Source organism: Balaenoptera musculus, chromosome 5 (assembly GCF_009873245.2).
Source record: "Balaenoptera musculus isolate JJ_BM4_2016_0621 chromosome 5, mBalMus1.pri.v3, whole genome shotgun sequence".
NCBI lineage: Eukaryota > Metazoa > Chordata > Mammalia > Artiodactyla > Balaenopteridae > Balaenoptera > Balaenoptera musculus.
In genome coordinates, this window is record NC_045789.1 from 74,854,500 (window position 1) to 74,881,974 (window position 27,475).

The 27,475-nt window shown below is 39.2% G+C and overlaps 1 protein-coding gene across 17 annotated transcripts in view; it reads left to right on the forward strand.

Annotated features, from left to right (window-relative positions):
* APBB2 (amyloid beta precursor protein binding family B member 2) overlaps positions 1-27,475 on the forward strand; it is a 363,766-nt gene that overhangs the window by 81,741 nt on the left and 254,550 nt on the right. For 15 of the 17 annotated variants that reach the window (XM_036852187.1, XM_036852200.1, XM_036852201.1 and 12 more), the window contains one exon: positions 17,783-17,888. The exons of 1 other annotated variant lie outside the window; for it this stretch is intronic. The gene's annotated coding sequence lies outside the window, so the exon portion shown is untranslated. Of the gene's footprint in view, positions 1-17,782; positions 17,889-18,787; positions 18,893-27,475 lie in introns of all 17 variants that reach the window. One more of the 17 variants, XM_036852193.1, reaches the window with a different exon arrangement.

A 27,475-nucleotide genomic window follows, 5' to 3' on the forward strand; every position in this document is an offset into this window, starting at 1 on the left:
GTTATCATGCAGCAGCAGAATTCAGTAGTTGTGACTGAGGTTCTGTGGCCTGCAAAGTGTAAGTTAGTTACTCTCTGGCACTTTACAGAAAATCTTTGCCACTCTGGTTTGAATAATTGTTTAAATTTGTTCATTTTTTAAAATTATTATTATTTACTGTGTACTCTGCTGGTTTTGATGTGCAGTGTGGAAAATCCTCATGTAGGATGGCAGGTTATTCCATAAACTCATCTTTTAGTTTACAGAATCCCTTCTATAGCATCTCTAAAGATGGCTACTGAATATCTTCTTGGTCACTGGAAATTTAGCTGCAGTCATTAGGAAAGCAGACCAGCAGTCCTTTTTATTTTTCCCTAACCAAATCATTTATTCGACAAAGATTTAGTGAGTGCTGACTGTACACCACCCACTGTTCTGGGCAGTGGGGATGAGTGATGATCCTAACAGACAAGGTCCCTGCTCTCTGGGACCATGCGTTCTCCTGGGAGGAGATGGGCCATAGACAAATAAATATATATAATGTATTGGGGTAATAAGCACAATGAAGAAAAATCAAGGGATGAGAGAGAGCTAGAGCAAGAGAGGGCTGCTTAAGAGGTGGTGATGGGCAAAGGCCTCCTAGAGTAGTTGCAGTTGAGCAGGACTCAGTGATATGGAGACCCAGGAGGTGGCATTCTAGGTGCAGGAAACTGCAAGAGCGAAGGCCCTCAGGTGGGAGTGAACTTGGCATGTTTGAGAAACAGCAAAGGTGCCCTTGAGGCTAGGGCAGAGGGAACAAAGGGAAGAGTATTGCAGAGTAAAGCCGAAAAATATGGGGGTGGAGTGAGGGACAGGTTGCGAAGGGTACTGCAGGGCAGAATAAGGACCTAAAATATTCATTTTTCAGAGATGCCAGGGTTTTGAGTACAGCTGACTTGATCTGACTTACATTTTAAAAAGGATCACTTAAACAAGTGGGACTACATCAAACTAAAAAGCTTCTGCACAGCAAAGGAAACCATCAACAAAATGAAAAGGCAACCTACTCAATGGGAGAAAATATTCACAAATCATATATTGGATAAGGGGTTAATATCCAAAATATGTATAAAGAACTCATACAGTTCTACAGCAAGAAAACCAAATAATCCAATTGAAACATGAGCAGAGAAACTGAATAGACATTTTTCCAAAGAAGACATACAAATGGCCAACAGATACTGAAAAGGTTCTCCCCATCACTAATCATCAGGGGAATGCAAATCAAAATCACAATTAGATAATCACCTCACATCTGTAAGAATGGCTTTTGTCAAAAAGACAAGCACAACAAGTGTTAGTGAGGATGTGGAGAAAAGGAAACCCTTGTGCATTGTTGGTGGGAATGTAAAGTGGTGCAGCCACAGTGGTGCCACTGTGGAAAACAGTATGGGGGTTCTTCAAAAAAAATTGAAAATAGAACTGCCATATGATCCAGCAATCCCACTTCTAGGTAAAAATCCCAAGGAGATGGAAACAGGATCTTGAAGAGATATTTACATTCCCATGTTCATTGCAGTATTATTCACAGTAGCCAAGATATGGAAGCAACCTAAATGTCTGTCAACCGATGAATGGATAAAGAAGATGAGAAGCTGTTATATATATACGTGTATACATACACACATATACATACACGCAATGGAATATTATTCCACCTTGAGAAAGAAGGAAATCCTGCTATTTGTGACAACATGGATGGACCTTGAGGGCATTATGCTAAGTAAAATAAGTCAGGCAAAGAAAGACAAATACTCTATGGTATCACATAAGTGTGGAATCAAAAAGAAAGCATTGGACTCATAGAAACAGTAGAAGAGAGGAGAGGCTTGTAAAAGGGTATAAACTTTCAGCTATAAGGTGAATAAGGTCTAAGGATTTAATGTAAAGCATGATGACTATAGTTGATAACACTATATTGTGTAATTGTAAGAGAATGGAACTTAAATGTTCTCACCAAAAAAAAAAAAAAGATAAATACGTGAGGTGATGGATGTGTTAATTAGCTAGGTGAGAGGAAACCTTTCACAATGTCTATGTGTATCATATCACCACAATGTATACTTTAGATATCTTACCATTTAGTATGTCAATTATACCTCAATAAGGCTGAAAAAAAATCATTTAAGCTATAAGTATATTTCCTCTGCTGTGTATTTTATTGCAGATGATGGCATTTTGTGGATTAAACAACAACGACAAAAAAACAAAAACCATGTCAGTACACTAGTCAAAACAGTTAGCTTTTTTTTTTAACATCTTTATTAGAGTATAATTGCTTTACAATGGTGTGTCAGTTTCTGCTTTATAACAAAGTGAAAAACAGCTAGCTTTAAAAGGTGCCGAAGGGAAATTCCCTGGCGGTCCAGTGGTTAGGACTCCGTGCATCCACTGCAGGGGTCATGGGTTCAATCCCTGGTTGGGGAACTAAGATCCCACATGCCGTGTGGCAGAGCCAAATAGATAGATAGATAGATAGATAGATAGATAGATAGATAGATAGATAGATAGATAGATAGATAGATAGATAGATAGATAGATAGATAGATAGATAGATAGATAGATAGATAGATAAGAAAGAAAGAAAGAAAGAAAGAAAGAAAGAAAGAAAGAAAGAAAGAAAGGAAGGAAGAAAGGAAGGAAGGAAGGAAGAAAGAAAGACGGAAGGAAGGAAGGAAAGAAAGAAAGAAAGAAAGAAAGAAAGAAAGAAAGAAAGAAAGAAAGAAACGGTCCTGAAATATTGTCGAGTGACTTTTCTTTGACATAATTGATGTAAGGCTGCCATAAAGGTGGGATCAAAACAGTAGTAATTAGGGCAGTATCTTGTTAGGTGAGTATTCAAAGGTTTTAGGTATATGATCAGCCCAGGTCTCATCAGGAAACAGGTGGCACATTCATACTGAGAACTTGGACAGGGTGTAGGGGAACTACCTGAGATCTGCATCGCCCTGGGGCTTGTGGCAGCCAAGCTCCTCCCACTTGGGGGCCTGAGGGGTGAGGGGGGAGACAGAGAGCTGTGTGTAGTGGGCCACTGGACAGGACTTGTGACCTGAGAGCCTGCAGGGAGGGAGCTGTTTTCCTCCTTCCTTGTGCTCTCCTGTGGTTGTCCTCCTGTGGAACCTCCGCATTGGTCAAACCCAACCAGGAGCCAGAGGGTAAGGGAGCATGTTTTTTGTTTGTTTGTTTTTATTTTTATGGAAGTATAGTTGATTTACAATATTGTGTTAGTTTCAGGTATACAGCAGAGGGATTCAGATATATATATATATACATTTTCAGATTATTTTCCATTATAGGTTATTACAACATATTGAATATTGTTCCCTGTGTTATACAGAAAATCCTTGCTGCTTATCTATCTCATATATAGTTGTATGTATCTGTTAATCCCATACTCCTCATTCCCCATCCCACCCCACTCCTGCCCGTGTTCCCCTTTGGTAACCATAAGTTTCTTTTCTATGTCTGTGAGTCTGTATTATTTTATTTTTCTCTGTCTGATTACTTCACTTAGTATGACACTCTGTAGGTCCATCCATGGTGCATGTATCTTTTCAAATTAGATTTTTCATCTTTTCCGGAAATATGCCCAGGAGTGGGATTGCTGAATCATACTGTAACTCTTTTGAGTTTTTTAAGGAACCTCCATACTGTTTTCCATAGTGGTTGCACCGATTTACATTCCCACCAACAGTGCAAGAGGGTTCCCTTTTCTCCACACCCTTTCCAGCATTTATTGTTTGTAGACTTTTTGATGATGGCCATTCTGACCAGTGTGAGGTGATACCTCATTGTAGTTTGGATTTTCATTTCTGTAATAATTAGAGATGTTGAGCGTCTTTTCATGTGCCTGTTAGCCATCTGTCTGTCTTTTTTGGAGAAATGTCTATTTAGGTCTTCTGCTCATTTTTTGATTGGGTTGTGTGTGTGTTTTTTTTTTGATATTGAATTTTATGAGCTGTTTGAATATTTTGGAAATTAACCCCTTGTTGGTTGGATCATTTGCACATATTGTCTCCCATTCTGTCGGTTGTGTTTTTGTTTTGTTGATGGTTTCCTTTGCTGTGCAAAAGTTTCTGTGTTTGATTAGGTCCCATTTATTTATTTTTGCTTTTATTTCTTTTGCCTTGGGAGACTCACCTAAGAAAATATTGCTGCGATTTATGTCTGAGAATGTTTTGCCTATGTTCCCTTCTAGGAGTTTTGTGGTGTCATGTCTTATATTTAGTTCCTTAAACCATTTTGAGTTTATTTTTGTATATGGTGTGAAGGAGTGTTCTACTTTCATTGATTTACTTGAGGCTGTCCAGATTTCCCAATATTACTTGCTGAAGACACTGTCTTTTCTCCATTGTATATTCTGGCTTCCTTTGTCAAAGATTAACTGACTGTAAGTTTATGGGTTTATTTCTGGGCTCTCTATTCTGTTTCATTGATCTATACGTCTGTTTTTGTGCCAGTACCATGCTGTTTTGATTACTGTAGCTTTGTAGTATTGTCTGAAGTCTGGGATGTTATGCCTCCAGCTTTGTTCTTTTTCCTCAGGATTGCTTTGAGGGAGTGTGTTGTCAAGTGGGTCAGCTTCCTGGAGCAAAGAACAGAGAGGAAAAGTGGAGGGACGAGTGGAATCTTAGATCTTAGGCGACACCTATGACGCTTTTTAGGAGTTCCAGCACTCTGTTGCTTGCCCTCCCCCACCCTAACCCCACCCATAGATACACCACAGCTGAGTGCGCGCGTGCGTGCTCACACACGTAGACACACACACCCTCTGTAAGTTCCCTCTGGTGTCCTGTGATCACTTTTCTCATGAGTGCAGGGGAGCAGTCTTATAATATATGCCATTGGACACACAAGGAACGGTTTGGAGAGCCCCACAATCCCATCTTTCATTCCTGAAAAATTCAAAGCACATGTGTGTTATTGATGGTAGAATAGAGCATTTTTTAATTTTTTTTAAAAAGTCTCTGTATAGTTGGATACAGAAGGAAAAATACAGTGAGACAGAATTTAATAGCTTGGTGAACTATATTCAGTTTTGGTTATTATTCTGGTTAAAAACAAACAAAGCAAGCATTGATTTTTAGCCTCTTTGATCCAAATGGTTTTAGTTTTCCACTGTTGGGCATGTTAAAACTTTGAAGACACAGAAGTACGATTCAGTAAACTGCTTCTTTCAGCAACTTCTGTGATGTCCTGGGGCACTGGAAGCCTTTGGTTTCCTTTCAAGGCAGGAGCAGTTAACTCTGAATCAGTCACTCTCTGTGCGAAGTCAGGACCTTTATATTTGGTACCAGAGGGCAGAGAAGAATTTTTTTTAATGATTTGCTATTTTTAAAATATTTGACTTTTCATTTGACTTAAAGAATCCAAGGTTCTAATAACAGAACGGTCAACTTGGCCATTAGAAAGAGGTCTATAGATAGAGGAATATGCACAAGCCGATTTTAGGCGTTATTCTGTAGAGGGTGGTCCCTGTAGGACGAACTCAAACTGTATCGCTGGTAAAACTCATTTGCCTCTGCCCTTTTTCCGGAATCTGGATGAAAACCAAGATCTGTGGCACATTCCCTAACGTTCTTGGCCCCGGAGTTGGAGGCCTCACTGAGGACTCATGGGGAAAACAAAACTCTCTCTTTTCTATTTATGGTTATCAGCCATGTTGTAAAACTTAAGTATAATTTGTTTTGCTTTAAGGTCAATGAAAAAAAGTCGTCTTGAACTTTCCATAAGTTGTCAAGCACCAGAACAGGGTATGTTTTTGTTTCATGGCTTTTGCCCGTGGGTAAGCTTTGCAGCTCAGGATCGTTCATGCGGTTGTGGACCATTGGGTTTGGGGAGCACCCGCCGTGTGAGGCCGTGTGTTGACCTGCGGCGGCTGAAGCATGAGTGAAGCGGGGCCCTAGTCCTGAGTTAGTTTACATGATTCTTCTCAGGAGATTGGATGTATGAACGGATACATGGCCTGTAGAGAAAGAGCGCCTCCAGGGATGAGGCGAGTACTGTGGACAGTTTCCGGGAGAGGGCCTGGCTTTCTGACTGGAGAGAGCAAAAGCACTGTTGGCTTTGAGCCAGGACTTGGAGGATCCCTGGCGGAACAAAGTCACGCAGTGATGTATTTGAGTTGAGTTCTGACTTCAATTGTAAGCCTCAGTTTTCCTCATCTATAAAATGGTGATGATATCTTTACCACCCATATCCCAGTACTTTTATGAGACTAACTTCCAAAATGCACCACAACCAGTGAAATACTCTCAATGCTGTTACTTATTACTATGGTTAATATTGTCAAATGGCGTCTGTTAAATAGTTACATAGCTGTGAGGAGCTGTAGTTTTCCAGGAGTCAGATCTAAAAAAAGAGTTACTGTTATTCATGGTGGTTTATTAGGCTAGCTCCACATAGGAAGGTTTTTATATGTGGAAATGTAGCTGATCTCACAAATGTGGTGGAGAGAGCCATTTACTAAAGTGGAGAGGAATCCCTGAACAGTATCTGAAAGGCCGAGTTCCCTTCTTTTAGGGAAGAATCAGGCATAGGATGGTTCGGTATATTAATGTCTAGGTACCTGAAGTTCTGGGTTTGAGATGGCTATGGAGTGTGGGACTTGAAACTCTGTGATTCTTTAAGGAAAAAAACAAAAACAAAAAAATCAAAACCAAAAAATAACCAATGCTTAAAAAAGAAATTGAACTTCCTAGAGTCTTTCTGAGACTTAACTTAAGAACTTGAGTTGATTTAGGGAAGTAGGAGATGTGGTAAATTCCTTCCTGGGTATGTTCATTAAAACATCGTGAATTAAGCTGGAGAAACTGGAGCCTGAAGCATGTTAGTGTTGTATGAGGGGAAGGACATACATGTATGAGATTAGGTTTAAAAAACACGTGCCACACATTCAGCTGGAGATCCTCATTTGAATTCATTCCCCAAATAGGCCCTAGTCAGATGTTTCATTGTCTCCCCTTTTGCTAGAATGACTGAACCACTGTTCTTTAGGATTGATTTTATAGGGAGTTTATGAGCCAGTCAAGAAAACTGACCTCATTGTCACATTCTTTTTTCCTTTTTTAAAATAGACTTTATTTTTTTTGAACCGTTTTAGATTTACAGGAAGATTGAGAAGATAGTACAGAGTTCTCATTAACCCTCTCACCCTGTTTGCCCTATTATTGACATCTTACATTCTTATGGTACATTTGTTACAATTAATGTACCAGTACATACATTTTTATTAACTAAAGTCCATAGTTTGTTCAAATTTCCTTAGTTTTTGCCTAGGTCAAAAACTGTCCTTTTCACGCATATCTTTACCCCATCACATAGGGCAGTGGTTTCCTGATAATAGTGGCTTTTCAACAACTATTGGTTGAGTGAATAAAGAAAGAAGATGCAATACCTGCCCTTAAATTGTTACAGTGTAGTAGGAAAGGATCAGGCTGCCATGCAAATGACATACACACTAGTGCTTAAGAGTTTAGAAGCAGATGGGTTATATTTGAATGAAACCTGGCACTGCCACTTACTGACCCTGTAACTGGGTAGGTCACCCAGCCTCTCAAAAGCCTGTTTCCTCACCTGTGAAAAGAGGTAATGACAGCTCCTACCTCAGTGGGGTAGGAAAGAAATGAGTGCAATAAAGAATGCATGTGACAGCATGTGAACAGGGCCTCACACGTGGGAAGCTCTCAGTAAATGTCAGCTTCAGTGTTTACCTTGCAGGGTAGAATGTGATAGGTGTGCTGAGAGGTACAAGGTGTAATAGGGAGTCTGAAAAGGGGAGATGCATAAAGTGGGTTGGAGGTTAGGAAAGTTTTCCGAGAGGAGGTAGCCTTTGAGATTGACCTGAAAGAATAAATCAGCTTTCACCAGAGGCCCAGTGACTGGAGGGAGAAAAATGCCAGGTTGAGACAATATAACACACAGAGTTACAGAGGTGGAAGGCGTGAGAGAATGTGTTCTGGAGGAAAGAAAATAATCTACTATAGATGGACTGTGGTCTAATATGGCAAGAGAATAGGACAAGGGAGATAAAACTATGGGGTCATAAATGTTTTTTATATAGATTTAAACTTTTCATTCTAAAATTTTTCAAATATAGAAGAAAGTAGAAGAAATATACTACAATGAAAACCCATAGAACCCCTATCTGATTTCAGTAACTATTAGCATTTTTCTTATTTACTTCATCTGTGTAAATTTACATATATTATTTTTTGCTGAGCCATTTCAAAATAAATTTTAGATATCATGGCATTTTACCCCTCAATACTTTAGCATTCATCTCCAAGAAATAAAGAAGCTGCCTTATGTAAATGCAGTACTATTATGATGGCCAACAAAATTAATTGTAGTCCTCAAATATCATTTATTATCAGTCCATAGTCAAATTTCCCAAAGACTTAGTCCCCTAAGTCTTTAGCATTGAAAAAAAAGTTAAACCAGAATCCAAGCTAAAGACCGTGTACTGCATTCTATTTGGTTGTCGTGCCTCTTACGTCTCCTCAAATCTAAAATTCCTACTAAGATATTAAGACTCTGAGGCTTTGGAGCACAGAGTAGATTATGGTGCTTTCCCCTCCCCCACCCCATCTACCATCCATATAATTCAAAATAAAAACAATATTGAATTTCAATAAAAGAAATGTAAGCAAGTCCAAGTAGATTCAGATTTTTTCTCCCATCAAGATGCTGACTTTGATGCTATCGAAATCTCAAGTGATCGCATTTTTTTTAAAATTAATTTAATTAATTAATTTATTTATTTTTGGCTGTGTTGGGTCTTCATTTCTGTGCGAGGGCTTCCTCTAGTTGCGGCAAGCGGGGGCCACTCTTCATAGCGGTGCGTGGGCCTCTCACTGTCGCGGCCTCTCTTGTTGCGGAGCACAGGCTCCAGACGCGCAGGCTCAGTAATTGTGGCTCACGGGCCTAGTCGCTCCGCAGCATGTGGGATCTTCCCAGACCAGGGCTCGAACCCGTGTCCCCTACATTAGCAGGCAGATTCTCAACCACTGCACTACCAGGGAAGCCCAAGTGATCGCATTTTTAAATACCTCAGCATATGCTTATTTGCCTTGAATGGTCCAGCTCTAGACTCACAGAACTCAGTAGAGATAAAGTGACTCACTGTTTTCAGTTGAGCTGAATGTCTAGCGTGTCTTAAACTTCACAGATAGGAAACCACATCCTTAATAGACACACAGAAGTGATTTTTAGTCCCATTGTATATATATAAGCCTTCCAGACACTAAGTTCCAATCCTTTCGGGTAATTTCACAGTGACTTTCACAATATTTCTTTAAGGCAAAAAGTCACTTAGGCCTGTGGGTTGGAAAACAGAGGATGCAGAACCTTGTTGGTCCTACTTTAACCAGGAATACTCTGGTTACAAAGTGCCTCCTTTGTTTTCGGCCCTTCCTGAGTCACAGGTACCTATGGCCGGGCAAGAGTCCGGAATAGCTGCGGGTATGGGAGTGGGCATGAGATGCCCACCTGCCTGGGCTGCAACTTCTGCAACTCATAGGATAAACCTGGCATCCTTAGGAACAACACGGAAGAGAAGGAGGTATTTGGGGAGTGCTTTCCTGCAAACGCACACCCTCTAATTGCCTTTTCCTAATGATCTTTCCTTGTTATGTTTGGAAGGGGAGCTCCTCTGAGGACCATTTCTTTGCACCTCGCTTGCAGGTGCACGGTGAGTGCTGCTTTAATTTATTGCACTTTGCCTTGTCGGAGAGCCCAGCCCACCCCACCTCTGCTGGGAGAAACGCATTTCCACCGCCTTTTCAACTTCATGAGGTTCTGTTGACCCACTTGGAAGAGGTTCATTGTAGCACCTGCTTGTTCTTTCTTCTGTCCTTAATTTGGTTTGCCTTTTATTGTCTTCCAACTGAATGGATTCTTTCTCTTTCTTTTAAGGGAAAGGAACCTGAGAAAAGCAATGCTTGCGGTGGTGACTGCTTGCTAAGGGTAATTACTATTTTATGTTAATCTACATGTTAAAATGAGCAGACAGGGAATTGCTAAATTCACCATCCTGTTATTTCCCAAGTCTGGTCCTGTTAAGTATATTTGTTGCTTAGATAAAGATGTAGCCATGCAAAGTCGAAATGTCCAAATGTACAGTTTTTTATGCATGTGTATATATAGCATTTAAACTTTTTATTTCCATCAGCAAGAGTCATTATAGAATACTTGGAAATTATAGGAAAGCAGAAAGAAGAAACCCAGAGATAACTAGCATTAACACTCTGAATTTATGTCTGGTCATTTAGTCTACATGTTATTTCTCTTTAAATGGGCACAGTTTCACTATTACAGTCTAGGACTTCTTGCTCCTGGGAAGTGTGGTCCGTAGATCAGCAGCATCAACGTCTCTTGGGAGCTTGTTAGAAATGCAGAATCTTGGTTAGCCTCTTGTTTGCATTCCCCCACGCCCCAGAAAAAGAAATGCAGAATCTTGGGCTCTATCACAGACATCCTGAATCGTAATTTGTATTGAATGATAACTACATATCCATTAAAATTTGGAAGCACTTCTCCAGAACACAGTATACCCAGGACAGCAGGTGAAGTGGGTAGGACCCAAAGGCCAAGACTGTTTTTCTCCATTTTCCCTGTGTCACTCTTTCCTAAAATAATTTCCTCAGTATGTGATAAAGATAAAAATGAGGTCAATTTTCTAGCAAGACATAGTAGCCTTGATAAGGGACCCAGCTGTCTCATGCATAAACATTTCATTCAGCAAACATACATTAGGTGCCTGCTGTGTTCCAGGGCACACATGCGGCAGTTACGAAGCCTGCCATTAAGGCTTGCATGTACTGCAGTAGAAACATATAGAGGGCAAGGGGAGGGGGTGGGTGGTTGTACAGGGATTGGGCTTGGAAGTCAGAAAGAAAAATGGTTTCTGGGCTGAGTCTTGAAATATAATTCAGTGAACATGAGTTATGAGTATTGCTAGGCTCTGGAGAGAGCACAAAGCTGGATAAAATGGATCCCTTCCTTCAAGGAGTCTGTGCTTGATTTAAGGACAGGGGACAGTGTTTAAAATGATAAATAAAATCTGAAGCACCTTGGTGTTAGGGTAGAACCAGAAGATCAGGGTCTGAATATCAACTTTACAATTCTGTGACCTCGGACAAGTTATTTCACCTGAGTATCCATTTCTTCCGTAGAGAGAAGCAAAATAACGTTAAACTACTTCACAGAATTTGAGTGATTTTTTTTTTTTGGCTGTGTTGGGTCTTCGTTGCTGCGCGCGGGCTTTCTCTAGTTGCGGCGAGTGGGGGCTACTCTTCATTGTGGTGCGTGGACTTCTCATTGTGGTGGCTTCTCGTTGCAGAGCACGGGCTCTAGGCGCGCGGGCTTTAGTAGTTGTGACACGCGGGCTCAGTAGTTGTGGCTCGCAGGCTCTAGAGCACAGGCTCAGTAGTTGTGGCGCACGGGCCTAGTTGCTCCGCGGCATGTGGGATCTTCCCAGACCAGGGCTCTAACCCGTGTCCCCTGCATCGGCAGGCAGATTCTTAACCACTGCGCCTCCAGGGAAGTCCCTCAGTGATTTTTAAATGAGGTAACATAGTAAAGTTCTTGCCTACGGTGAGTACAGAATCAGTACCGTGTGGCAAAGATATTTAAAAAGTGTCAAGTGAGTGCCATAGATAGAAGTATTGAGGAGAAACAGAGAAAAGAGAGGCTGTTTCTACCTGGACTGTGAGAGACCTTGTGGCCAATATGGGCCTGAGGATGTGAACGAGGAAGAGAGGGCCAGTGGGAACCAAAGTGAAAGATGAAGCTGCACTTTTGAGAGTGGATAGACTGAGGAGAGAGGTAATAGAAACAAGGGATCAAGTTTGGTGGAGGAGAATTCTGTTTGCAACACATTCAGTCTGAGGCAGCTGCTGAAAGCTGGGCTTCTGGGATGCAAGTTTGCCCACATGGAACGTTCGTTATTCAGACACGTGCCCCTCTGTTCTAGGCTTGGCCAGGGCTGGGCATGAAATGAAGTGCTCAGCTTCACTGGTCCTGGTGTTTGGTCAGAATACCTCTTGCAGAGGGACTCTTTCTTGCTCACTGGAAAGGTCCACATCTATCCAGGGTTTCTCACCAGGATGGAAAACAATGCACAATTTTTTTAAACCTTGAGACTTACCTCTTCTTCCAAAGAAGAGGTATGGAAGAGAACTGAAATTATCTGTGCCTAATTTTTATCCATTGTTGTCCTCTTCCTTGGGTTTCTTTTTCTCTGTAAATCTTCTTCCTCCCAACTAATGACCATTAATTGCTACAGAAGAAAAATGAATTGGAAAAAGTGTTTTGAAAAATGGACTAAATGCTGTAACACCAGTGGTCTCTGTTTCTATTTGTGTTGGTTTCAACCATAAGCTCCTTTATGATCTCTCTTCATATGGAATAGACACAGCCTACAAGTAACCGTAGTTACTGGCTTTTAGAGGTTACAACCAGCCTGCCATATAAAATGCTAACATTTTGCCAAATTTGTTTTATCTCTGTCTCTCTCTGTTGCTGTCTCTCTGTCTCTGTATACACACACTTGAAAACATTTTTGCTGAACCGGTTGAGTTAGTTATAGAGGTCATGACCCTTTACCGGAAATATTAATACTTTAACATGTATCTCCCAAACACAAGAATATTCTCCCACATAGCCCATAATACCGATTCAAATTTCACCAGTTATTCCAGTAATGTCTTTTATAACCCCTCTCCTCATCCAAGATCCATCAACAGTCATTCACTGCATTTTGTTTCTTTTCCTTTAATCCAGAACAGTCACCCTGTTTTTGTTTATTTTTGTCATTCATGGCACTGATATCTTGGAGAATGCCAAGATAATTGTCTTGTAGAAAGTACCACAAGTACTGGATTTGTTTGATTGTTACTTTATGATGAGATACAGATTAAGCCTTTTGACAAACATACTACATAGTCCCTGTGGAGACATGTGATGTTCGGTTATCCTATAATTGATTGTGCCAGCCATCACTTGGGTAAGGTGGTCTGCCAGAGCTCTCCATTATAAGGATACCTTTTCCCCTCGGTAAGTGATAAGTAATCTGTGGGGTGATATTCTGAGACTGTGTGAGTATCCTGTTCCATAGCAACCCTTTCCCTAATGGTTTTAGCGTCCATTAACGACCCTTGACTGAATCAATCATTGCCTTGGTGGCTGCAAAGTGGGATTTTCTATTTCTGCTATTCCTTTGGTGTTTATTCGCTGGCTTTCTTTGTAAAGAAGAGCTTTCCACTATCCCCCTTTCCATGAATATCTGTGGATTGATGGTTCCTTTTTTAAAAATTGAGTGTGTTATAATTTATCCGTATCATTCTTTTTGTTGTTCAGATTGTACCACATTTGGCCAGTGGGAGCCCCTTCAAGGCAGCTCCTGTGTCCTTCTGTCATGTCTGCATTAATAGTTGAGCACTTCTTGCTTCCTGGCATAGTAAGGTGTTCTGGGCTTATATTGTACTTTCCTTATCCCCAGGCCTGGACCCAACTATTTCTCCAGTGAGCTATGGTGCTTAGAAAAACAAGATCTGGGTACTCAAACTTTTCTTTAAAAATGCATATAATCCAGAGAAAGTTAAAATTCCTTAATCATTTGTTGAAGCTCCCCCATTCCCCAGCTTCTGCTAAAATATTGCCATGGAGTCATTGGAAGTTTAGAAGTTGGAAGGAAAGGACCAATGAGAGTGGGAGGCTGTCGAGAGAGAAGGTCACTGGGCTTTGGACCAGAGGTGGTGCAGTGATGCAAAAAGGGGAGTGAGATAGTGCCAAGACCAATTTAGATTATGTTGGAATTCTGCCCACGGAGTGACTAGAGAGCCTGAGAAAATAATTTCTGCTTATTTTCCAGGTAGACTCTGAAAATTGGTTGCCCTTCTTTATATCCAGTAATGCTAAGAGAGTGTATTCCCCTGAGCTATACATATGCTAATTCTTAGAGCAATTTAAGAAATACAGTTTCCATACTGAGAGTTCCTAAGTGTTCTGTATTTTCAAGAGTCAGTGTGAGGTGTGTATAGGTGGATGTATATTTCTGCATGTCTTCTTTTAAAAATTAAAGTTCATAGTTTTTATTTTGAACACTCCTAATGGAAAATAGTATCTGAATTTATTTGCTGATTATAATATTTGGTTGCAAATTATTAAAGGTGCGTATGTGCAGCATTTTAGGCAGCAACTTGTGAGACACAGAAGCCAAGAATTTCAGTTATTTTCCAAAGTAATCAACATATATTTGATAAAATGATAGTCTCTGATCTTGAACTTGAACTGACTGATTTTTCTGGAACTTAGTATCACCTCTGTGATCTCTTTTTGTATATGATAGCGTAATTAAAATATTCATTTGCCCTTTCTATTCTATGAAACAAAACAGAACGAAACATGAAATCAGTAACTTTGTTTCCATTTGATAGGGAAGTTATGAAAAAGCTTAAAAATACAAAAGCAAATTTGAAACAGAAGGGTTTTTTGTTTGTTTTCCATTGACGTCAGCATTTTTGGAAGTAAAAAACAAAACAAAACAGAGACTAGTACATCTATACTTCGTACAGCAGGAATATGGTTATTATTCAGATGTATACACTGCATGTTACAGATGTTCTAAAATTTTATAAAACAAAACCACACACACACACGCACACACACACGTGCACACACACACACACACAATCACTGATTTTTAATCCTCAGTGCATTCTTGAGAATGGAGAGTGGTACTAAAGCAATTGCTCTACACCAAATAGTTCCTGGGTATTTGATGTGAGTAAGGCTACACTGAAGATGGAAAGGGGCACATCCTTTAAATGTGCTGCTGGCCAGTATAGGTAAGTGAACTCAGGTTGTGTGGTGGCCAAATTGTTCCACATTGGCCTTTGACTTCAGAGTATTGTAGTTTCACCATTTAGTTCTTATGCAGTTTCAGTGCATGGAATTAAACTAAGCAGACTGATGACTAAGGAGTCACCATTTTTGGCAAATGGATTATTTTCAAAGTCCAGTTTTATGTTTATTGGGAAAATTTTAATACAACTGAGTTCTTTTGGAGGTCGTAAAGATCAATATCTCTTTCTTACTTTCTATCGAAAACTCCCCGAGTGAGGCACTCATCCCCACAACTGAATCCATTGCTTCTTGTATTTCTTTAATCTTGATCTTGTTTGAAAGGAGCTTTATCCAGAGCACAATTTCTTCATTCATAACTAAATTTCTTTCAGACATTAAGACAGCTAATATGCAATTATATAATTAAAAATCTTCTTTCATCTGGATTTTACTAAATCCATAACTGTTTTAGCCAGTAAAAGCAAATTATATTTTGGCCTCTAAAACGGATTTATATACTTTGAACATCTCTGTTGGGACTGTATTTGCCCTTGAATTACGAGATAGAAAATACTTTCTGTGACTGGATCTGCTAATACCTGTGGAGGAAGCATCTGGTACCCTTGTTCTTGGGCTGGTGTTCATTCTACTGGCTGGAGTCACATTCAGAATTAAAGTGGGGATAAAAAGAGGTTTTTTCCCCACCAAATGCCTTAGTCCTATTTTTATATAGCGTATGGTTATTTCTAACTGTAAAAGTAGATGTGATTATTGTGGAAAATTTGGGAACCACAGGAAAATGCAAAGAAAATAAAAATTATTCTATTCTTATTCTGTTATCTCTAATTAGTAACTATACAAATGTTGACTTTTTTTCATTCTAGTCTTTTTTTCTAGGTATAGATACTTTTAAACAAAATTGAGATGATGTGGAACATATCTTATAGTCTGCATTCCCAATGAACACTGCTTAAAAACATTTTCTCATTTTATTAAATATCTTACAGATTTTAAAAAACTTTATCCGTTGCTGAATATTTATATTTTAAAATTGCTTAAAATTGTTATTACTTTAATGGAAAACTTCTTTGTACATATCTTTATGTATATCTTGGACTTTTTTTTACGGATAACTTTAATCTTTTAAAAGTTTATTGGTTTCAAGGAATGACAAATAATTCAGTTTCTCCTCTCTAGCAACTCTGGCTAAGTCCTCTTGTCTGCAAGAATCGTATCTTTATAACACCATCATGTTGGTCTGTCCAGAATGATGCAGTAACGCTTCATTTATCTAACAACACCATTAGGGAACTTCTCATAAATAAATTTTTCACGTAACTGAAACACCCTTAAAAGTGTCCATACTAGGTTATTGTAAACCTAGTATGTGAGTGTGATTCTTTCTAAAATTAAATTACATATGTTGCTATCCTCTTTAACATAATGAACATATTTGAAAATCATAATTTAACCCCTCTGGTCTAAATCACAAGCGTCCTGGGACTTTCTTTGGTGGTCCAGTGGTTAAGACTCAGCGCTTTCACTGCATGGGGCCGGGTTCGATCCCTGGTCGGGGAACTAAGATCCCATAAGCCATGTGGCGTGGCCAAAAAAACCCAAAAAAAACAAAACAAAACACACAACACACAAGCATCCTTGTAAACACTAGTTACTATACAGTCAGGTCTGCTAAAATGCAATATATGTGTTTCTAAAAACCACCATGCTATGCAGAATCATGCAGTAAACCCCCCAATGCTTAAGGGAAAAGTAGGATCAGGGACATAACACTCAAAAACCTTTATCAGTGAGGCAGCCCAGCACTGGAGCCTACCTGGGCTCTTTGGTGGGGCTGATGGTGGACTCTGGGAGGGCTCACACCAAGGAGTACTTCCCAGAACTTCTGCTGCCAGTGTCCTTGTCCCCACAGTGAGACACAGCCACTGCCTGCCTCTGCAGGAGACCCTCCAACACTAGCAGGTTACCTGCACCACTCATAGAGCCATTTGTGAGGAAAGCCTGTCACATGGCCCTGCCGACCTGGCCACAGCTGACTGAATCACAGGGGACACGGGTTCGATCCCTGGTCCGGGAAGATCCCACATGCCGCAGAACAACTAAGCCCATGCGCCACAACTACTGAGCCTGTACTCTAGAGCCCTTCGGCCACAACTGCTGAGCCTGCGTGCCACAGTTACTGAAGCCCGTGCACCTAGAGCCCGTGCTCCGCAACAGGAGAAGCCACCGCAATGAGAAGCCCGCGCACCGCAACAAAGAGTAGCCCCCGCTCGCTGCAACTCTAGAGAAAGCCCGCGCACAGCAACAGAGACCCAATGCAGCCAAAATAAACAAATAAATAAATTTATTTTTTTAAAAAAGTCAACAGGCTTCTCTCTTCTCATTCCCACCTGCAAAAGTGAAGTGTGCTTCAATGGATACATCTGAAGGGCATTTACAAGTTGTTAATGAATTTCTTTAAGTTGTTATTGTTCACTTCTATTTACAACTGCTTTTGTGTTTGTGAGATGAGCTCATCTTTGGAAGGTGAGGCAGGCAAGTGTGATTTCGGAAGACCTTCCCTCCCAAGTCACAGTATAATTAGAAGTCCACATCCTCCCTAAGTTGCTTTTTATGACTCCCTGAGAAGGACATTTTTATCGTGAAGGTTGCCAAGAAGCCTTGCTGATTCCGGCTCTAGTAACTTTAATAAGATGACAGATCAAAACACCATCTAGGTTTAGCAAGTCTTGCTAGTATTGTTCTGAAAGAAAAGTAGCTAATATAGCTCATCATTTAGATATTCCAGTGCAATCTGTATTTTAATTATGCAGAGACTCTGGATAGCAATGGGGTGTTTTGATTTTTAATTTCTAATCTGACTTTGAATGTTAACTTTTTGTCTGTACACAATTTCTAGATATATTCGGGCTGCCTGACCTCATTGAGTGATTGCTATTAATTAACAAGACTTGGTGGGAAAAGGGAAATTGCCTTCTGAGCTTTGTACCAAAGACCTGGGAAAAGTAAGTAATTTTCTAACTTGCTTTTTAAAAATTTTGTTATATTTCTCTCAGAAAGTTAACAGTTTGTGGCTTTTCTACTTCCTTTCTTTCCTGGCTTTGTAAGTTTTATTTGCTCTTACAGACTTGAAACATGGAAAGGGACTCAGGAGACCTTTAAAAAAAAAAAAAAAAAAACCTTTCAAGAGATTAGGATGAATTTTTGCAATGTGCCATTTCTTTGGGATTTCATAAACTGAGTCCTCAAGGTTGTGATAAAACTTTTTATCAGGTGTTCAGTAGATGAATTAAACTCTAAAGGTAAGACAGTGTAATATGGTGTGACAGAAAAGTGAGTCTAGTTTTCTGAGCTTCAGGAGTTTTAGACTTTTAGATAAGCTCTTTGGTTCTGAATTTTTTAGAAAAAGAATGTAATCCATTTGGTTCTTTTCTTGTCTGGAAAGGAAAATAAAATGTGGAATCACTTGTTCAGTAAGTCCCTCATGTAGCTTGGTCTTAGACGAATTGATGCGTCTGTCAGTTTTATTGTTTTATAACTTTTTCAAGAAACTCCAAGATAGTTTAATTGAGAAACCTGTGTGAATGGCTTGACTATCTCGTAGAAAAAATTGTTTGGCGCCATAAAGTTCAGTTTATTTCCCTGATCTTTTTGAAGAGAAAGGTAAAATGGGCCCTAAAAATAATACAGTCTACTTTTTTGTAGATACTACTTGGAAATGTGAGTGGCCCATAAGAATGTAAGCGAAGCAACACACGTACACACACACACGCACTCACGCACGCGCGCTCACACACACCTCCTTTCTGGTGTATTCCAGAAGCAATATCATTGACAGTAGGAACTGTTTGCTCATTAAATCACTAGATAGTTTTCTAAACTTTGTATACTTTGTGTATTACAGCTCCTCTACATTTCTGACAGTACAAATGAGATAGTTGAAACATTCCTAAAACAAAACAAGACAGAAAAGAACTATACTCTAAAAGTTCCATAGAAGCGTTAAACAGTAAGATCAGATTTTATTGTTATATTGTTTGTAGTGTAAATTTATTTATAACTGAATTGTGTGTTATTTGGAAATAATTTTAATAAGGTAAGGGTCTTAAATTATGAAGCTGTTTTGAATTTAAATAAGATGTACTGAAAAAATATTACATACACACACCACGAAAACAGTTTCTGAGAGCCATCAAGTCTATGCTAAAATATAAATCCAGTGAAAGCAAAGACTTCGAAAATTTTCTCCAAAAACATTTTTTTTTTGCTACAGTGAAATATTTGCAGTAGTGAGATTAAAATGGAATTTAAAAAAATGATAGCAATATATTCAGTTGCAGTTTTTAGCCTTGTATTCACATATTAACCTTAAAATAAAGGATATTTATTCCATCCTGGAAGGATATTTGAAAGAGGATTATGTTGGAAGTCACCAATCTGTCCACAGAAGTGGAACGAAAAGAGCAAAAGATTAATTCTCTGGCCTTTAGGATCTCAATATTTGCAGTGGTGTTTAGATTGGAAATACAACTTAGCCCCAGAAAGTGAGCTACTTAAACTGCCTTTCAAATAATTTAGCATTTCTTTAAAATTTAATATAGCCCCTGGTGAAATATTTTCCTTCCATTACACCGAAATATTCCCTTTGTGATATTGCTGTAAAAGTCACTTTTCCATTTTGTAGAAGCAAGGCATGAGTAGGACTTTTGATCACCACAGTAAGCTAAAGACAGTCCCTGTGTTACCAAAGGGACTATGGCAGAAGGATCTCTGCTTACTGAAACTGATGTCATAGGTGAAAATTTACATGCACAGAAGGATGTTCACAGTTGACTTTTAAGTTAAAAAGAAGGTGGTTATAATGCATAAGTATGCTCTGTATATATCTAGTCCTGAAGAACTAGTTATATGGAAGTAAACATTAAGGGAGAGGGCAGGGTTGGGGGAGATGGAGAGAAGTCCCTTCTGAAATTTACAAAAGTCACAGGTGAATGTTTCTGACAGTACTTTGAAAACTGTAAGGGGTACTTAAATGAATTGGTGCCTTATTTTGGGGGAGGTTAGTGCAATTTTAGGGAAAATTCAAAACCCTAAACAACCACCACACTTCCTTTTAACTCCCATTTGTCCTCTACTTTTATTTTTCTCTTAATCACAAATATGTTTTCAAAGACTTACTTGTTTCAAGTATTTTATTTAATTATTTGAAACAAGTTTCTGGAAACTTGAGTCTATAATATTGACAAAATGTAGATGCACTTTTGAAAACTTAGCCATGGATTATTATTTTTTTTTTAATCAGTCATCAATTTTATACACATCAGTGTAAACATGTCAATCCCAATCGCCCAATTCAGCACACCACCATCCCCACCCCGCCGTGGTTCTCCCCCCAACCATGGATTATTTTAAAAGAAGTAGAAAATAGCTTCTATTTTATTATCCTGTTTAATACATATATTTATTTATTTATTTTTTAAAATTTATTTATTTATTTATGGCTGTGTTGGGGTCTTCGTTTCTGTGGGAGGGCTTTCTCTAGTTGTGGCAAGCGGGGGCCACTCTTCATCGCGGTGCGCTGGCCTCTCACTATCGCGGCCTCTCTTGTTGCGGAGCACAGGCTCCAGTCGCGCAGGCTCAGTAATTGTGGCTCACGGGCCTAGTTGCTCCGCGGCATGTGGGATCCTCCCAGACCAGGGCTCGAACCCGTGTCCCCTGCATTGGCAGGCAGATTCTCAACCACTGCGCCACCAGGGAAGCCCCTATATATTTATTTTTATGTTAATACTACCAGAGTAGTATATGCTACAAATTATTTGGTATCCTTTCTTTTCCACTTAATAAATAATGAATTCCCATGCTAATAAATATTTGCCTACAATATCATTTTTACTGAAAGAGAAACAGTTGAATCTTAGCTTTTTGTTTAATTTGAGGTGATCCTGGCTTTCAGTTAGAAGGGAGTATAAATATGTGAAATATATGGTGTGGGTTTTTCATCTGTGAACAGAGAATAGACTAGGATTCGCCTTCTACAATCTCTACTGTGTTTACTGTAACCAGACATGTTCTGAACAGGAGGCTTGTGGGACTAAATATGTGTTCAAAATGGTAAATGTCACTGTTTGATGGGTACTGTGTATAAAGCTTGTGTCTTCTTTGGTCCCTTTGTTATATTACAAGAGTGCAGGTGACATCTTCCTCCCACTTAGCTGTCTTCATCAATATTTCTGTGCCTAAGGAAGGATTCTACCTATGTATTTCTCCCTCCCAAGAAGCTCTTAATATCTCAGATGAGGTGATGGGTACAGAAGGAACGTTTCATAGACTTTGGAATATAATTTATTGGAGCAAATTGAAATCCAGATTAATTGGAGATGCAAAATGTATTATAGACCTTTGCATGCCTTCTCAATTTTAGGTTCATTTATTAAGCCGACATTTTTTGCACAACTACCATGTGCCAGGCACTGTGTTAGGAGCTCATTAGTCAAAGATGAATGAGATATGCTCTTGCTTTCAGGGAACTTAATTTGAGTTTCAAATTCAGATTGGAATAACATATATTCAGTGTGTACCAAGCAGTGGGCTGGATATTCTCAAATGAGGCGTTGGACCACTAACATTCAGTAATGATATTCATTGACCCATCCCTTCCAGAATAAATCATGAATAGAATTTTCTAATCCTTAAGTTTTTTTTCCATTATATTTTCCTGAACTTTTGGTACCTGCTACTACTTGTTAAGTTAAATTAGCAAATAGGGAAAAAAAAGTTAATGAATAACAAGCATTTAATCAATAAACTTAGAACAATGATTTAAAAAACGTGTGTATGTATTTATACACACATACGTGTGCACACACACACACACACACATAATATTTGGGAAGTAGTATGTATATAATGTAGTTGTAATTTCTCCTAGTAGAATAATTCTTGGTTCATGTGGTACAGTTAAATATACCAAGATTTCTGATATTTTGCCCTTAGACTGGCTCCGCTGTCTGAACAAGTGTGGAAGTCATAGTAGTGAGTCACTAGATTGTCACAGTAATTCTTAGGGTAGGGATTATTGAAACTCGGGGGAAAGTAACTCGCCAGCATTCACACAGCTAGAAAAGGTTTGAGTTAGGATTCTAACTCTGATCCATCTAACTTTAAAGCCCATGAGGTATCCATCTGACTCTGGTGAGCTTGTAGGGAAGATGGATTCACAAATGCTGTGGGCCTGCTGAGGAAGGTGCGGTCATTTCCCGAGGAATCAGGAGTCTCTATGGCATTGGGCACATTCCCCATTTTCTCAAAGTGCATCTCTTCATCTTTAAAGAAGAGTTGGTAGTAGGATCTAGCAGGGCATTGGACCAGAGCAATTAAGGAGCATTGGTAAGAGAAGTAGCTAAGCATGTGAGATGGAGAAATAATAGGTCTGGGACTGGAAGCCACTGCTAGCAATTAACCCTGGGAGTGTGCTGGAAACTGTATTAAGAGTTTTACATATTTTATCTTATTTAATCCTATATATCCGTTCTGAGAGGTAGGTGTTATTGCCCCATTATAAAGGTTTTGAAACTGAGGCTCAGTGAGGTTAAATAACTTGTCTCATGTCACATAGCTAGGGAGTGGAGTGGTCAAGACTTGAACTCAGGTCTGTATGATGCTCATGTTTATGGCTCTTAACCACTGTGCTGTGATCAGAAGTGATCCTTTCTGTGTGTCAAACTCCCTTAATATCCTACTTCAGTCTCTCATAGTATATTCTGATTTTATCTTTTATTGTTTTTAACTTGAATTGGGTTATAGTTATTTACATAATGTTTAATAGACTAAGGTCTTGAGACCTGGGATCCAGTCTCATTCACTTTTTTTTTTTTGTCTTTCATGACTCTTTGCTCAATAAAATTTGCATTGATAAGATGAATAATCTCTAAGATATTTTGTCCCTTGAAATTCAGTGTTTTAAAATTATATATATAAAGCTTCTGTTGAAGTTATATCAAGTGTTACTTAAAAGGGGGTAATTGGATTTTAGTTTGATATTTTATTTATTTATCTATTTAATTGTTTGACATCTAGATTGATCTCTAAAGTTTCAGGAAATTCCTAATTGCCATTTTATCTTGTGACTTGCTGTCCAAAACTGAAGCTGAGACTACAATGCACTTCTTGTAAGCCCTTTTGGAGGCTGTAAAGCTGTGCTTGCTGCTTCATTGCTATGGCAGGTATAAAACTGTCTTAAATGATATTTTTGAGTTCATAAAAAATACTACCCCATCATCCATGCAGGTAAGGACCTCAGTTTGTAAAAATATGTGGAGCCCTTGTGTTGATGGTCACTCCTGTTGGTCCTGGCTGGTTTCAGATTTAGACAACAAACAGAAGTACTTTTCTGGTTCAGGGCATATTATGGGAGACCGTTGGGGTCAGGCTGCCTAGGTTTTCACCCTAGTTTCTTGGTTTATAAACTCTGTGACTCATGACAAGAAAGCATCTGTAAAATGAAGATGGATAAGAAAACAGGTTGTTATAATAGGTTCGTGTACTTGGTTCACTGGGAATTTAGGGAAAAAATATCCGTATTCAGATGGGAGCCACTTTTGCTCAGATACTCTTTAAAGGAGGCCAAAACCGTGAGCTCGCAGGACAGAATTTGACGGTTCAGTATTAGAGCCCGTGTTTATCCCTAACCCTTTGCTGTTCTTAAACCAGAGTTCACGTTCTCTTGTAACTACTGCATTTATTTTCCTGTACTCTAAGGAGGTAGTTAGGCTTTGCTTCATGTTCTGTATGCTGGAGGAGAGTAGGAAATGACATCTTTTAAGAAAATAGAAAATGTTACTCGAGATCAACATTGCCTCCGGGCTTTGAAAAACTCTGGGGTTTCCTTCATCTTCCAAGAGAGCTGTGAGGAAGGAAAGCAAACCCTGGGGAAGTTTCATAGCTTGTCTCTGCCGCTGTTACTGGAAAAGGGGAAAGTAAGGGCCCGTAAATAGCTGTCATGGCCGCAGTTGATGGCAGGTTCAGATGTGCTAGAAATAAAGCACAGGGAGCTGCTTCTTCCCCCGGCTGCTGCTCGGCCTGACAGCAGGAGAATGGGTCTCAGAACGTGGCTCTACAGTGAAAACAAAGTGTCCCGTCCATCACAGGCATACATTTCATAAATTTCAAGTCGCACAAAGATTCATGATGTTATTCCCTTTTGAGGTTTAATGTCTTAGATTGCTAACAAGTTGGGTAAAAATACTCTTCAGCCTCAGTCTTATTCTTGTAGTTTTTGATTGCTTAGTTTTGCACTTTGAAGGAAGGGCAGACTTGGCCTGTACCTTCTTGATGGTGAAAAGCAGGAGCTATCAATAAATGCTGAATTTAAAAACCATTTCCAGGGTTACCTCCCCCCACTACGTGACCCTTGCAAAAAAGCTTTAGTCTGCTGTAAACTGGTAATCCCTTAATACATGGATACCCTGGTGGGGAAAATAAAATCGGATTGTATACCTTTCCCCTTTTACTTGTGGACTAATTGTTGTTCTCCTGCATTTAAAAGCAGATGTTAAACTCTCCCTTTGATGTTCCACAGCAGACAGACTTCAGTTGTGTGTTACTGCTTCTGATGCATATCTGTTGTTAAATGAAGATCAGCTTTGGCAAATTACAGTTTGTTGGTTACATTTTGACCTGGAGCCACAGAACAGAATGGCAATTTATTCTTTCATCTGACACACATTTAGCGGGTTCCTGCCTGGCCCTTTACATAAATTGTTTTCAAATCTCACAAATACCACAAAAACCTAGCAAACTTGATAGTGCTATCTCTATTTTATAGATAAGAAAAATAAGGCATAGAGAATGATTAGAAAACTTGCTCAGGGTTACATTGCTATTAAGTGGCTGGGATTTGATCTGGGGTTTTTGGCTGACTCCAAAGCTGTTACTGTGGTGGGGAGGGGCAGAGGGAGTGAGGAGACTGCCTTTTGAGAGGAGTTGATCAATGGAGCAAAGATCTTGAGGAGTTGACATAAAAAAAAAAGTCATTAACCATGAGCCCGTCATTCATTCATTTATTCAACAGATATTTATTGAGTGTCTATTTTGTGCTAGACACTCTGCTAGGTGCTGGAAATTCAGTGGTGGGCAAGACATAATCCTTCACCAGCTTCAAGGAGGAAAAAGGTATGCAAGAAAGAGTGTTCCCCTCCAAAAGCTGCGGTGTCTTGGTTGGGAGAGCAGAAGAGCTTTTATAAAGTTTTTTTAAGATGTGGAAATTTTGACGCCTTAACGAAAGTTGTTTAGTTTATTCTTCTTTTATATCAATGTATATACTGTACTAAATTATCTACAAATAAATAGAGAGGTGGCTTCACTAGGAAACTTGGCAACTGTACTCCTTGGTTGGGCTGCTTAGGACATGCAGAAATGGAGGCTGGAGTGAAATGGTATTGAGTTTTTTTTTTTTTTTAATTAATTAATTTGGTTGCGCTGGGTCTTAGTTGCGGCTCACGGGCTCCTTAGTTGCAGCTCGCTGGCTCCTTAGTTGTGGCATGCAAACTCTTAGTTGCGGCAGGCATGTGGGATCTAGTTCCCTGACCAGGTATTGAACACGGGCCCCCCGCATTGAGGGCGTGGAGTCTTAACCACTGCACCCCCAGGGAAGTCTCCTGTATTGAGTTTTAAACAGAGTGTGGCAAACAAAAATTTGAACAATGAGCTGGCAAGGACTGAATCTAATTCAGTTTTGGGATCCCCATTTTATGTAGGAGGACTTAGCACAGTGCCTGGTATGTAGCAAGTTCCTAGTAATTCTGGTTTATTGGTTCAGTGATGAGACATAAAATAAGGAAGAGAAGGGAAAGGAAGCTTGTGGGTTGTAGGGTGTGGGTGGGAGATAAGGTAATATCGAGGAGGAGTGTGAGGGTAGCAGTGAAATAAACCGATAAATAAATAAGGAGAGCACATGACACACGACAGACTTGATTCCTATGTACAAACCCTTTTAATATCCAAGGCGGGGAGGAGGTGTGTTTATGTAATCTGGAAATGCCATTGCGTTTGGGTGCCTGAGAGAGCATGCAGCTTTCTCTTGACCTTCTGATTGGACTCTTCTGACTTTCTGTTCACACATGAACTCACTCTGCCCCCTTTCCCACCATGAACTTTATTTCACTTTTTTGAGACTTTCGACTTTTAAGCGTGGGGTTTGGTTCTTTAATAAGTAGGGTAGCAATATGTGTCAGTTTGCTGGGACAGTCCTGACTGTGCCTGTTGCCTGTTGTTATTTTTGATAATGCCCCCTTTCAGAACCAAGTGTTCTGGTTTGGATGATAAATTAAATGGCCACCTTACTAATAAGGGAATTTGGTGACATTCTGTATCATTAAAAAAATAATCTTTACAGCATTCAGACTACTTTGATGAATTATCTTAATGTGGATGTAGTACCTGTAAAATTTTGAAGCAGACTAGTGTCTGATCTCATATAGTAAGTAGGAAGAAGAGAAAACGAGCGGTACCTGAAAAGATTCAGATGTAGAGAGATATAAGCCAGTCTCAACAAGAATTTTAATTACAACTAATGATTGGCATAGCCTATGAGAAAGGGCATTTAAAGACTGTCCTGATGATGGGCAGTGTTGAGGGAATCTAGCATCTTTTGAGATAATCTTGTCTTGATCACTAGTTTTTATTTAGAGTTTCAGTGTTTCCACAGCAGTGGCAATTTAATTCAGATGTACTTTCATTTGTTCTCTAAGTAGAAAGTAGAAGAAATAATTTCTTAGAACAGAGGCTTTGTCAGAGGTTTAAATAAATGACCGGAGGGGAAGTTGTTGAATTCAAGTTTTTTCCTTAAATCTGTTAAATTGTGTCTTTTGTAATAATAATAATAATATTTTAATAGTAATAATATTTTAATCAAATGAGACATTAACATAGGGACTCAGTGCACATTAATAGAATATATGCTGGGCCTTTTCTCTTAATAAATAGGGTTAAATTGGTTTTATAGTTCACATGCATGGATTTGAAGACATGAACTAGTATTTTATCATACAGATATATGTAAAAGCTTTTTAGGTATTCAGGTAATGCTTGACAATAATTGCAGCATGAGAGTTGGGTAGGATTAAAATCATGCTTATTAGACCAGTCTTTTCCATATTAATATTGATATTTTATGAGATAATGATGCATTTATCTTCACATCCCGTAGTTTCTTGTTCCCTGCAATGTTATCTTTCATAGGAGGGTAGATTTCCAGAGTAGAGGGACTGTTTCTATACAGTCCTAAAATTCTGTTTGTTTTGGAATAAAATTCTGGCTCTGCCGCAGGCTATCTGTGGGTGAGTTCTTTCTCTGAGCCTCGGTTTTCTCGCCTATAAAGTGGGAATAATGGTATCTATTGCTTAGGGTTTATTAATAGAGTGTTTATTCATTCCTGCATCTGTGATGAGCACTAACAAAAAGGTTAATGTTCTCCAAGGCTTAGGAATCAATGCAGAAACTGAGATGGAGAGACATGTATTATTGTTGAAAGGATGAGACTCAAAATAGTTGGCAACCAGATTCTGGCCAATCAGAATGGATGCTGACTATAAAC